We start from the raw sequence: 11,465 nt of genomic DNA on the forward strand, positions 1-11,465 counted from the left end.
CCCATCTTGACTTCCAAAGGCTGACCTTGTGGGTAGCAGCCCAGTGAGTTCAGGCAGAGCTACCAGTGAACAACAAAAGCATCCTGAGAGGCTCAAAGGTAGTCAAACAGGATTCATACACATACACAAAGTTTCATTTTTTTTCTCATGTGGCTGTTGGATTTTCACCAATAATGCATGAATTTAACCCTAAAAGAAACACCTTTTTGTGGTAGTTTCCTAGGCCAGCTATAAGAAGTCATCACTAAACTAAAACATACAATTATTCCCCAAATTTCTGGAGGCTAGATGCCTCAATTTAGGGTGTAAATAGGCCTTTCTATGAATTCTTTTTGGAACAATTTTTTAATTACATCTTCCATGTTGTAGATGTAAGCCAGTTATTATTTAGCAAAAGATTATTTCTGCCTTTCTCTTCCTCTGTAGCTGTCTCCTTTACCTTTTTTATAAAGATAGTAGCAATGCTGGATTAAGGATCACTCTTTTTCAGTATGACCTCACTTAACTAGTTACACATGCAAAGCCTCAATTTCCAAATAAAGACATATTCACAAATACCAAATAAAAGTTGAACACATCAATCTGGAGAGCAAAATTCCACCCATGCACATGCACCCCTGCCTCCAAAATGTATGCCTTGTACTTTTTCAAAATTCTTCAATCTCCTCCCAACATTCCCCAAACTGTTAACGTAATCCAGGGTCAGGCCACAATACAAAATTCCATCTCTATTACTTATGGGTGAGACTGTATAAACGACCTAGGACAAAATCCCCCTTCATTTTGGGACCCCTGAAACCTAGAATACAAGTCATCTACTTCCAAAATGTAATGATCAGACAGGCATTAAGGTAGCCATTCTCATTCCAAAAGTAAGAAATTGAAATTAATGTTTTCAAATCAATAGGGAAATTCTGTTCGCTGAATAAATCATATTAAGAGAGGTCCTGGGATCCTCTGGAGCCACATAGAAGAAACAAACAGCAGGAACAGTCGACTGGGAATCGGGAAACACTATTTTTTTCTTCTTCTTTATGAATTCTATTTGCACATACAGATTCTTGAGATGCTAATTTTTTAGTTTGTTTGCTGCTTTTATGCCAGACATGTTATTTTAAGTCTCAAATGGCCCGACATTTTCAGCTTAGGCTGCGAATTGTTGCTTGCACTGTTGCTATTCCTGCTATTGTTTTTGTTTGTTTGTTTTAAACAATATAATTCCTTAAAAATTTTTTGTTGTCACTAATTTTTTTCTCTTAACTTTTGAAACCAAGCTTTCCAAAGCCAGTGCTTCCTATAACTTATATTTTCATGATATAAAATCATTTTATTGCTATAATTTTAGACACATATTCAGCTGTCAAATGTGATACAGAAATATCTTGCACATATTCCCAGTTTCAACCAGCGGCAACATTTTGCCAAATTATGGTATATTACAAATAGGATACTGATATATTCATCCAATCTTTTTCAAATGGTTTAACTAGTTCACATTTGTATGCTCATCTATGAATTTCAGTGCATTTTATTACCTATATATTTTTGCATCCATCACTACAGACAAAATAATAAACATGTCTTAAATATAATGTGTCTTTCTATAGTATCTAGTAATATCCCTTTTTTTTTAATAAAATCAATGGCCATTGAGTCACTGTTGACTCCTGACCATGAGCGTTAGTAGAACTGCGACCCATGGAATTTTCAATAGCCATAACTTTCTTCAGAGGTGTTACACATGCACACAAGCTTCTACTTTCTAGACTTCCATTTAGCAACAAGCACATTCACCATTTGTCCACCCGGAAGACCCTCTTTTTGCAAAAGTTTTCCTATTATCTAGTAATACAAATAATTATCTGCTTCACAAGTTCTGATTTTTATTACTTTCTGTATCCTAATAACATAATAAAAACACATCATGTTCACTCTCTTCCCTACAATTTAGACTAATTTTGCAATCCTTAGCTGATAGCCTCTAGAAAAGAGGTCATTCACGGTGCACTATTTTTTTTCCCTTTTAGCACGAGATTGAAAAAACGTTTAGTACATGTTTTATAAAAGTGTGTTTTCCTAGAGAGTGTTTGGATTGCTTTGATCCGGAAGCCTGACTTTAAGGTGACTGTGTGAATTAGGACTTCTCAGGTTGCACAGTGCAAATTTTCACACAGAATTGAGGGCTTGTGCTGCAAATCTGCCCGGAAAACTTGAGTACACGCTCTCAAGGAGCTCTGCATCCTACGGATCCAACATTTAAGGATGAAAGTGGATATATATTTTCATTACGACATTTTTATATCCTTGTAGTTCTGTAAGACTTCTTAAAATGTCTCATTTTTCATTGAGCATATGGTGTCATGAAGGCCTTGGGTAGCAGTCAGACTGGCCATTGGCCCTTCATGTTAGGAGGACTTAGCCCTGTCACCCCAAAAAATGCAGTGGGATTGTGTTGTGTGCCACCAGGGATTTGGCAGCTTCCAGCATACAGGACTGTTCAAATTCCCTTTCATCTGCCCCGATTGTCTATCGCACTCTATTTTAGAGCAGATAGATTATAAAATAACTTCTTGAGGAGATATTTAACTTGGCATATTTATTTTAGAGAGGTGTTTACTAGAGAAGCCTTCTAATTTTCAATAGATGTCCAAACCTAGAGTTGACAGAAATAAGGAAATGATAAACCTATAGTTGCTAGTGTGCTCCAGATTTAACATGGAGTTATCTTTTAATATTTAAATATTGTATTATTTATTAATAATTTTTATACCTGCCTACTTGTCATTAAAATGGGGAAAGCTATAGAAACAAAAATAATCCCTTCATAATTAGACCTATAAGCTTGCTAAATTAACTCTTCTTGGTTTGGGTTTTTATATTTTGAAATACATTGACATTCAAACTATTATTTTAATTATATATTCTGAACAAATACTTTAAATGCACATATTTATATTTATACATATGTATTTTGCATCAAAGCAATTTATTTGACGATCATATTACCTATGACAAAAAAAAAACACCCAAAAGCCCACTAGCTCAGGTCAATTCACATGGATTATGGCACTATTGGACAGAGTAGAAGGACTCCTTAAGTTTCTCAGAATGTACATCTTTATAGAAGACGAAGTGTTATTCTTCTTCCACAGAGCAGCTAGTGGGTTTGAACCAATTACCTTGTAGTAAGCAGTCTAATACCTAACCCACTGCTGCTTCTGAGGGTCTCACTGCACAAGGGCTGAAGCCACATATCGCATTCTCAGCAGGTCACTCGGACCCATACGTAAGAACCCATGGATCAACAAAATCCCCAGGGAATACTGAAAATAGACTTTGGGGCCAGGGCTTGGCGCCCCTACAGACTGGACTGGAAAACACTCCTAAAGGCCAACAAACAGTCCCTGAACTAACTACAAGCTCTTCTTTCTTGTTATATTTTGTTTTGTCTTTGACTTCTTGATGTTGTTGTTGTTGTTGCTTTCTTTTATTTTATTGCTTGGTTTAGCTCTGTCTTATTTTGTGCATATTATTATCTCTGCAGGTCTGTCTAAATAACATAGGCAGATAAGCAATCTGGAGGAGAAAGCAATGGGACCAATAGTTCCGGGGGACATGGGAGAGGGAGAGGTGGGGGGAAAGGTAGTGGTGTTAACAAACCCAGGGACAAGAGAATAACAAGTGATCCAAATTGTTGGTGAGGCCTGGTAGGATGTGATCAAGGGTAATGTAACCAAGAGGAATTACTGAAACCCAAATGAAGACTGAGAATGATAGTCGGACAAGAGGAAAGTCAAAGGAAATAGAGGGAAGAACTAGGAGGCAAAGGGCATTTATAGAGGTCTAAATAAAGGCTTGTACATATGCAGACATATTTATATATGAGGATGGGGAAATATATCTATGTGCATATATTTATAGGTTTAACATTAAGGTAACAGGTGGACATTGGGCCTCCACTCAAGTACTCACTCAATACAAGAATACTTTGTTCTATTAAACTGGCATGCTATGATGCTCACCTTCCCGACATAATCACTTAAGAGACAGCAGGTGAATAAGCAAATGTGGTGAAGAAAACTGAGGATGTCTGACTATCAAAAGATATAGCATCTGGGGTCTTAAAGGCTTGAAGGTAAACAACTGGCCATCTAGCTTAGAAGTAACAAAGCCCACATGGAAGAAGCACACCAGCCTGCATGATCATGAGGTGCCAAAGGGATTAGTTATCAGGCATCAAAGAATGAAAAATCATATCATTGTGTGCTCACCTCCATGATACGATCACGGAGGACAAATGAGTGCATAAGCAAATGAAGAAAGCTGATGGTGCCCTGCTACCAAAAGATATAGCCACTGAGGTCTTAAAGGCTTGAAAGTAAACAAGCAGCCATCTAGCTCAGAAGCAGCAAAGCCCACATGGAAGAAGTAAACCAGCCTGTGTGATCACGAGGTGTCAAAGGGATCAGTTATCAGGCATCAAAAAACAAAAAATCATATCATTGTGAATGAGGGGGGAAGTGCGGAATGGAGACCCAAAGCCCAATTGTAGGCCATTGGACATCATCCTCTTACAGAAGGACCTCAGGAAGGAGACGAGTCAGTCAGGATGTGATGTAGCAATGATGAAATATAAAACTTTACTGTAGTTCCTAGATGCGCCCCCACCCCCCGCCACTATCATGATCCCAATTCTACCTTGCAAGTCTGGCTAAACCAGAGGATGTACACTGGTACAGAGAGGAACTGGAAACACAGGGAATCCAGGACAGATGATCCCTTCAGAACCAGAGGTGTGAGTGGCGATACTGGGAGGTAGGAGGGAGGGTGAGTTGGAAAGGGGGAATTGATTACAAGAATCTACATATAACCTTCTCCCTGGGGGACGGACAACAGAAAAGTGGGTGAAGGGAGTCGTCAGACAGAACAAGATATGACAAAATAATAATTTGTAAATTATCAAGTGTTCATGAGGAATGGGGGAGTGGGAAGTGAGGGGGACAATGAAGAGCTGATGCCAGGTGATTAAGTGGAGAGCTAATGTTTTAAGAATGATGAGGGCAATGAATGTTCAAATGTGCTTTACGCAATTGATGTATGTATGGATTGTGATAAGAGTTGTATGAACCCCTAATAAAATTATTTTTTAAATGTATATAAAAGAACCCAGGGACATGACAGACATGTGATGAACAGGGAAACAGTTACTAGGAGTTTTGCTTTTACCTTTTTTGTTTAAATTATTGGTGTAATATCATTACATAGACATGTATAATGGTCTAGTGTAGATCTATTGGATTTTCTGCAGTGAGCCATATGTGTCATATGTATATATATATAATTTTTCATAGAAAATCCTTAAAGACTTTTAGAGAGTACATCGACACTTATATGTAAATATCTGTAGAATAATACATATATTAAATGTGACAGATGACATCATAAATGGCAAGGAGGTAGATATATCTGACCTTATGTGGCTTCCCTATTGCCACAGGGCAAGTGTCAGATAGGCCTCCACGCTCCCACCTTCCTTAGCTATTCTGACATCAATCATTCCTCCACTGCACATCTATGCTGGGTTCGAAAACTCATTGCAATGCCACAGAGAACCCACAGACAATAATCACACCGAAGCAGAGTTATTAGGGAAATCAATAGGTTACCTACAGGATCAGGATCAGCAAACAGTAAAGTATTTTTATTGGTGTCCATAACCAGAAGCCAAATCTCTCCTCTCCCTGGTTCTCAGCCTTTCCGCAAAGTAAGAGCTCAGTCTCTCTCTGGTCATCAGACTCTCTACCCCATGGTCCCTTGACCTTTACCTCCATGGTCTAGGAAGCCAGCTCAACTATTGGTCTGTTCCACAGTTCCACAGTCTCCAGCCAGAGAAGGAGAAGACCTCCTCATAATCTCAACCCTGCTCCTCCGAGTCCCTCTGCCAGAGTCCCGGATGCTTCTGGTCTCAGTGTCCTCTGCTCCTCCAAGATCTATCCGTTTCACTCCCTGTTTTTGTTTCAGAAATGGACAGAAACTGACCAACCCCCTCTCCTAGGGTACACACACCCTATTTGCATGGTGCCACGTAACCATTTGGTGGGTGACTGAGACTAGGGCACAAGAGCCCTTTGGAGCAGTTTGACTGCACCGCAGGTGGAGTTGTTTAAACTACTCATTTAACCCAGCGCCTTTTCCAAACAACTGTTCTCACAAGGGAGAGAAAAAAAGAGTTTCATAGCTCTGGTTAAGAACATGCCAAAGCTCTAGACTTTCACTCTTTTTTCTTTTATTCTAAAGATCATTTTATTTGGGGACTTTTACCGCTCTGATAACAATTCATACATCTTTGTAACAAGCCTATCTGCACATATGTTGTCATCATTATTTTCTAAACATTTACTTGCTATTTGAGCTCTTGGTATCAGCTCATGTTTTTTTTTTCCCTTCCTCCCCACCCTCTCACTCTCATGACCCCTCGGTAAATTATAAATGATTATTATTTTCATTCCTTACACCAACCGCTGTCTCCCTTCATCCATGTTTCTATAGTTCATCCCCCTGGGGATGGAGGTTATATTTTGTCAATCATTGCAATCAGTTCTCTCTTCCTGCCCTCCACCCTCCACCTTCCCCCTACCCTCCTGTTATCACTACTCCCATGTCTGTTCCTGAAGGGTTTATCTGACCCAGGTTCCATGTGTCATCCTGAGCTATTATCTGTACCAGTGAGCATGCTCTGGTATAGCCAGAACTGAAAAGCAGGACTGGGGTCATGATAGGGGTGGGGTGGGGTGGGAAAGTCTCAAAGGACCAAAAGATTATTGTGTGTTTCATCATTGGGCTACTGTGCCCTGGTACATCCATCCCTTCCTGGTGACCTTTCTGTGAGGTCATGCCCTATTGTCTACAAATGGGTTTTGGGTCTCTGACACCACCGCATTCTCAACAATATGTTGTTTGTTTGTTTGTGGTCTTCTGATGCCTATTACCTGATCTTGTCAACACCTCAAGATCACACAGGCTGGTGTGCTTCTTTCAGGTGGGCTTGTTCCTTCTCTGCCAGATGGCTGCTTGTTTAACTTTAAGCCTTTAAGACCCCAGACACTGTATCTTTTGATAGCCGGGTGCCATCAGCTTTCTTATGTACCCATTTTGTCTTCAGTGATCCTGCCAGGAAGTTGAGCATCACAGAATACCAGGTTGTTAGAACCAAGTGTCCTTGTGTTGTGGGAGGTCTTGAGCAGAGATCCAAAGTTCATCTACTTCCTCAATGTATTGACATATAAATATATATATATATATACATAGGCCAATACCTCTATTTTTATGAATTTATATATTTACATATGTACACACCTATGTTTATATCTCTATCCATAGCTTTGCTTCCTAGATTTTTCCCTGCTTCCTTTTACCTTCCTTCTGCCCCACCATCACACTTGCCATTCTTCTGCCTCTTAGTAATCTTTTCAGCTAGATTGCTATTGCTCCAACACCACTGGGATCTCTATGTCCTCCTCATTGTTGATTTTAATGCCCTAGATCAGTGGTTCTCAGCCTGTGGGTTGCGACCGTTCGGGAGTTGGACAATCCTTTCACAGGATCATCTGACTCGTAACAGTAGAAAAATTACAGTTATGAAGTAGCAATGAAAATAATTTTATGGTTGGGGCATCACCACAACATGAGCTGTATGAAAGGGTCATGACAATAGGAAGGTTAAAAACCACGGCCTCAGATTTTCCCCTGTCCATGGGGCTATTGGCTCACTGCTCCCTTACCCCACCTCCACCTCCTCCCAAATCCCTCCAGAACTGTCCGTCTAGTTGCTTTCTCCTCAGACTTGCTTCCTATGCCTAACATATATAGGTAAGCAAAGCAACAACACCAGAGACAGAACAAAAAGAAAACAAAAGATTGAATAAAATGAGAGTAAAAAAATGAAAAAGCATACTGTGTTAGACAGGGTTCTCTAGAGAAACAAAACCAGGACACTAATATTTTTGTATATATTTAGATAAATAGATAGATAACATAAGAAACAAACTGTTAATTAATCTACAAAGTAATAAAAATGGCTCAGTGTAACTCACTCCTGTGAGTCAGTTGTGAGACACTGGCAGTTCTTGAAGTCTTGAGGGCCACCAGATAGTCCTCTGTAGAGCAATTCAGGCTATCCAGGCACAGGCAGCAAACAGCAAGACAGGTCACCAACAGTCAGCCAGATTATAGGGTCTGACAGTCCCCAGCTCAAGCAACATATATTCCAGTAGTGTGGCGAAGCAGCTTGAAGGAACCTCAAATTACAGTGACACAGTCCACGGGTTAGGTGTCCCGCAGGTAGTGTAGCTTGTAAATGGAGGCACAGAACACGCAAGGCAGCCGCACTAAGCCTGAGGTCTATATTTGGTGCTCCCCAGAGGCTTGGCGACTTTGCTTTGCTCCATTTGCTGATCTTTTATTTTCTCTTCTTGGTTTGCCCCAGTGTGTGTGTGTGTGTGTGTGTGTGTGTGTGTGTGTGTAGGGGAGTGTGTCAGAGTGGTGTCCCTCCCCACCAGGTGTCCCCAGTATTGGCCTCTGTCGTGCTGTGCTCCAGTGAGGGGTGATAATGTCTCGAGCTGCTGTCGGCCCTAGAGTGCTCTCTGCCTCAGCAGCTCCACGCAGGGATATCGTCCTCAGAGCCTGGTGTGCCAATATGGGGTCTAGGGGTCTAGAACCTCACTTTCTCCTTTCCCTTCTTGGTTTGCTTCCATGTGGTTGTGGCAGGCAGCTCCCCTCCCTGACCTGTAGGTTCAGTGTTGTCCTCTGGAGCACATACTTCTAGGCAGGGGTTCAGTTTGGCTGTGATTGGGGCCAGCCCTGTGAATCCCTCCATTCTCCTGTTGCTCCGTGTGGTTACCTTGCCCTCAAGATTTGGTGCTCCGTGGTGGGCTCTGACTCACACTCCCATTTCTGTGGAGACATAACCAATACTCCTCCCCCACCTCCCCGCGTGAGTTGGTGCCCTGCTCCCCCAGTGCCATCATTCCCCCCCAGCCTACCCTCCCCTTCTTTGTATTGGAATGATTTGCACATCCTTGGGTTTGGCCTGTCCCTCACCCAATAGCCTGTACTGCAACCAGTTTAGTTTAGTGTGAGATAATTGGCTTTTCTTTGACACCTTCTGTGCTGATGATAAGTGGATTCATGGACTCATGCTGCACTCCAGTCCAACATCTGTGGATTCTTTGCTGTCATCTTGTACCTTCTATGCTGGGAGTTTCCTATCTCCCTTCACATCAGTGTGCTGTGTTGATGTGGGGCCTTCATTCTGCCCTTCGTTTCCCTCTGAGACAATGTTATCTTGGTAGTTGTTTTTGGCACGCTGACTTCTGGATAGAGTTGGGCTAGCTGGTGGTCTCCTGCTCCTGCTTGGTGGGTGTTGGTCTTCTGACTACAGTGAATTGGCAAGGATTTTTCACAGGGGTCTGAGTCTTATGGCATAGTCTTTTGACTTTTTCCTTGTCCAAGCAAACTCTTAACTCACCATCTATCTTAATTGATAGTTTGGCAGGTAGAGGATTCTCAGGCTGGGTTTTTCCTTTTAGCTGTTGGAAACTGCTACTCCACTCTCTCCTCTCTTCATGGTATCCACTGATAAGTCTGAGCATATTCTTACCTGAGCACCATTGCTGTGGTCCTTTTTTCTCTTGCTGCTCTTAAACATTTCTATTTTCCCCCGAAGTTGAGTGATTTAACTCTTATGTGCCTTGATGAGTCCTTCTTGGGATTTAGTCTAATTAATGTCCTCTCTGCTCCTTGTATGTCTGATTCCCATTCATTAAAATGGAGAAGTTTGCTTCCAGGAATGTCCTTACTAATTTAGCTGTTGACTTCTTCTCCACTATCTAAAGGTCTCTGGGAACCCTGAAGGCTTCAGTTGAGGGCCCAGGAAATGGTGAGTCCTTCAGCCAGGGGCAGGTAGGAAGTGGAGGGTTTCCTTTGTTCCTCTGCTATCTTTGGCAGAAGGCAAAGTGGCCAGAGGCAGATAGACAGTTTCTAACATAGACACTAATTCTTGCTTTGCTGACAGTTTACAATGGAAGAGAAAGCTCTTGATCTTTTTATTTTTAATCTTGCAGATGTTACAAGACATGGGTGGCTGTTTTTCTTAATGTTATCAATAGTTCTTTGTCTTGGAGACTGGCCAGTAATTACTTTAGGGCATAGGTTCCCAACCTTCTTAAGCCCACGTTTCAGAACTAATTTTTAAAAATCAATACCCTCCTCAACTCCGGCATTTAAGCACTTTTGTACTATTGCCTATAATGCAGGTATATAAGATTTTGCACATGGAGCCCCCTGAGATCGTTCCAGCACCCAGAAAGATGCTATATCACCCACTTTGGGAAACACTGATTAAGCAGAAAGAGTGAACAGGGCCAATATTGTTAAATGGAGCCATTCTTCTCAGCTTCGTGCCAGTGTGATGTGTAAGAGGTCTTTTGTTTGCTTGCTTTTATGTCAGTGCTTTTTTTCAAAACTCATCCCACCACCATTGAGTCAGTGATGACTCACAGTGACACCCTGTGGGTTTCTGAGATTGTAACTGTTCACGATGTAGAAGGTCCCCTCTTTCGTCTGCAGAGCTACTGGTCGTTTTGAACTGCCAACAATGCAGATGGCAGACCAATGATTAATCATGACACCACCATGGCTCCAGTAGTTGTTGTAAATATAGAAGGAAAATGTAGCAAAGTTCATGACATTATTACTTTGAAATTTGAACCAATACCTTAACATCTTTTAAAAATCAATCAGAAACAAAAATTTCACAAGCAAAATGCACTGCCACAAATTTATATGAACTCATTCTGAGACTGTAAATGTTACAGTGGCAAAGTTCATCCTCTTTAAGTTGGTCAAATCATTCATTCATTAGCACAGATCCCATTTTAGCTGTCTTTGTTAGACACATTAGTTTACATTTTTAATTTCAATTATCTGAACAATAAATTGGGGAAAGTAAGTGTCTGTATTCAACCCCAAGAGGGGAGAGAGTACCTGTAATTGCCTAGAGAGCAGAGAACTGACAAGAAGCCATGTGAGAGAGATAATTGTACTTGTGTGAACGGGGTGCTTACAGATCAGGATGCAGTACTGCTTGAAATATTCTGATCTCTCTCTCTCTCTCTCTCTCTCTCTCTCTCTCTCTCTCTCTCTCTCTCCCTCTGTCTCTCTCTCTCATTGTTTCATTGATGGAGCGGCTTATAGACCTGGTGGTGGGTGGCTGTACAGGAAGTTTCTAAGGGGGTGTTTTCTGGGACAACTGTCTAAGTTTGGATGAAGTGGACTACTGAAACCATTCACATGGTGATGCTAGCACACAATGGAAAACTTCACTGTTAGGTCCATGAAATTGTCACAGAGGAGGCAGCGGGAAGAAGTCACAGTGCCTCTGTCTGTATTGTGGTGCCTTGGCTAGT

This window comes from Tenrec ecaudatus, chromosome 11 (genome assembly GCF_050624435.1).
Source record: "Tenrec ecaudatus isolate mTenEca1 chromosome 11, mTenEca1.hap1, whole genome shotgun sequence".
In the NCBI taxonomy this organism is placed as follows: domain Eukaryota; kingdom Metazoa; phylum Chordata; class Mammalia; order Afrosoricida; family Tenrecidae; genus Tenrec; species Tenrec ecaudatus.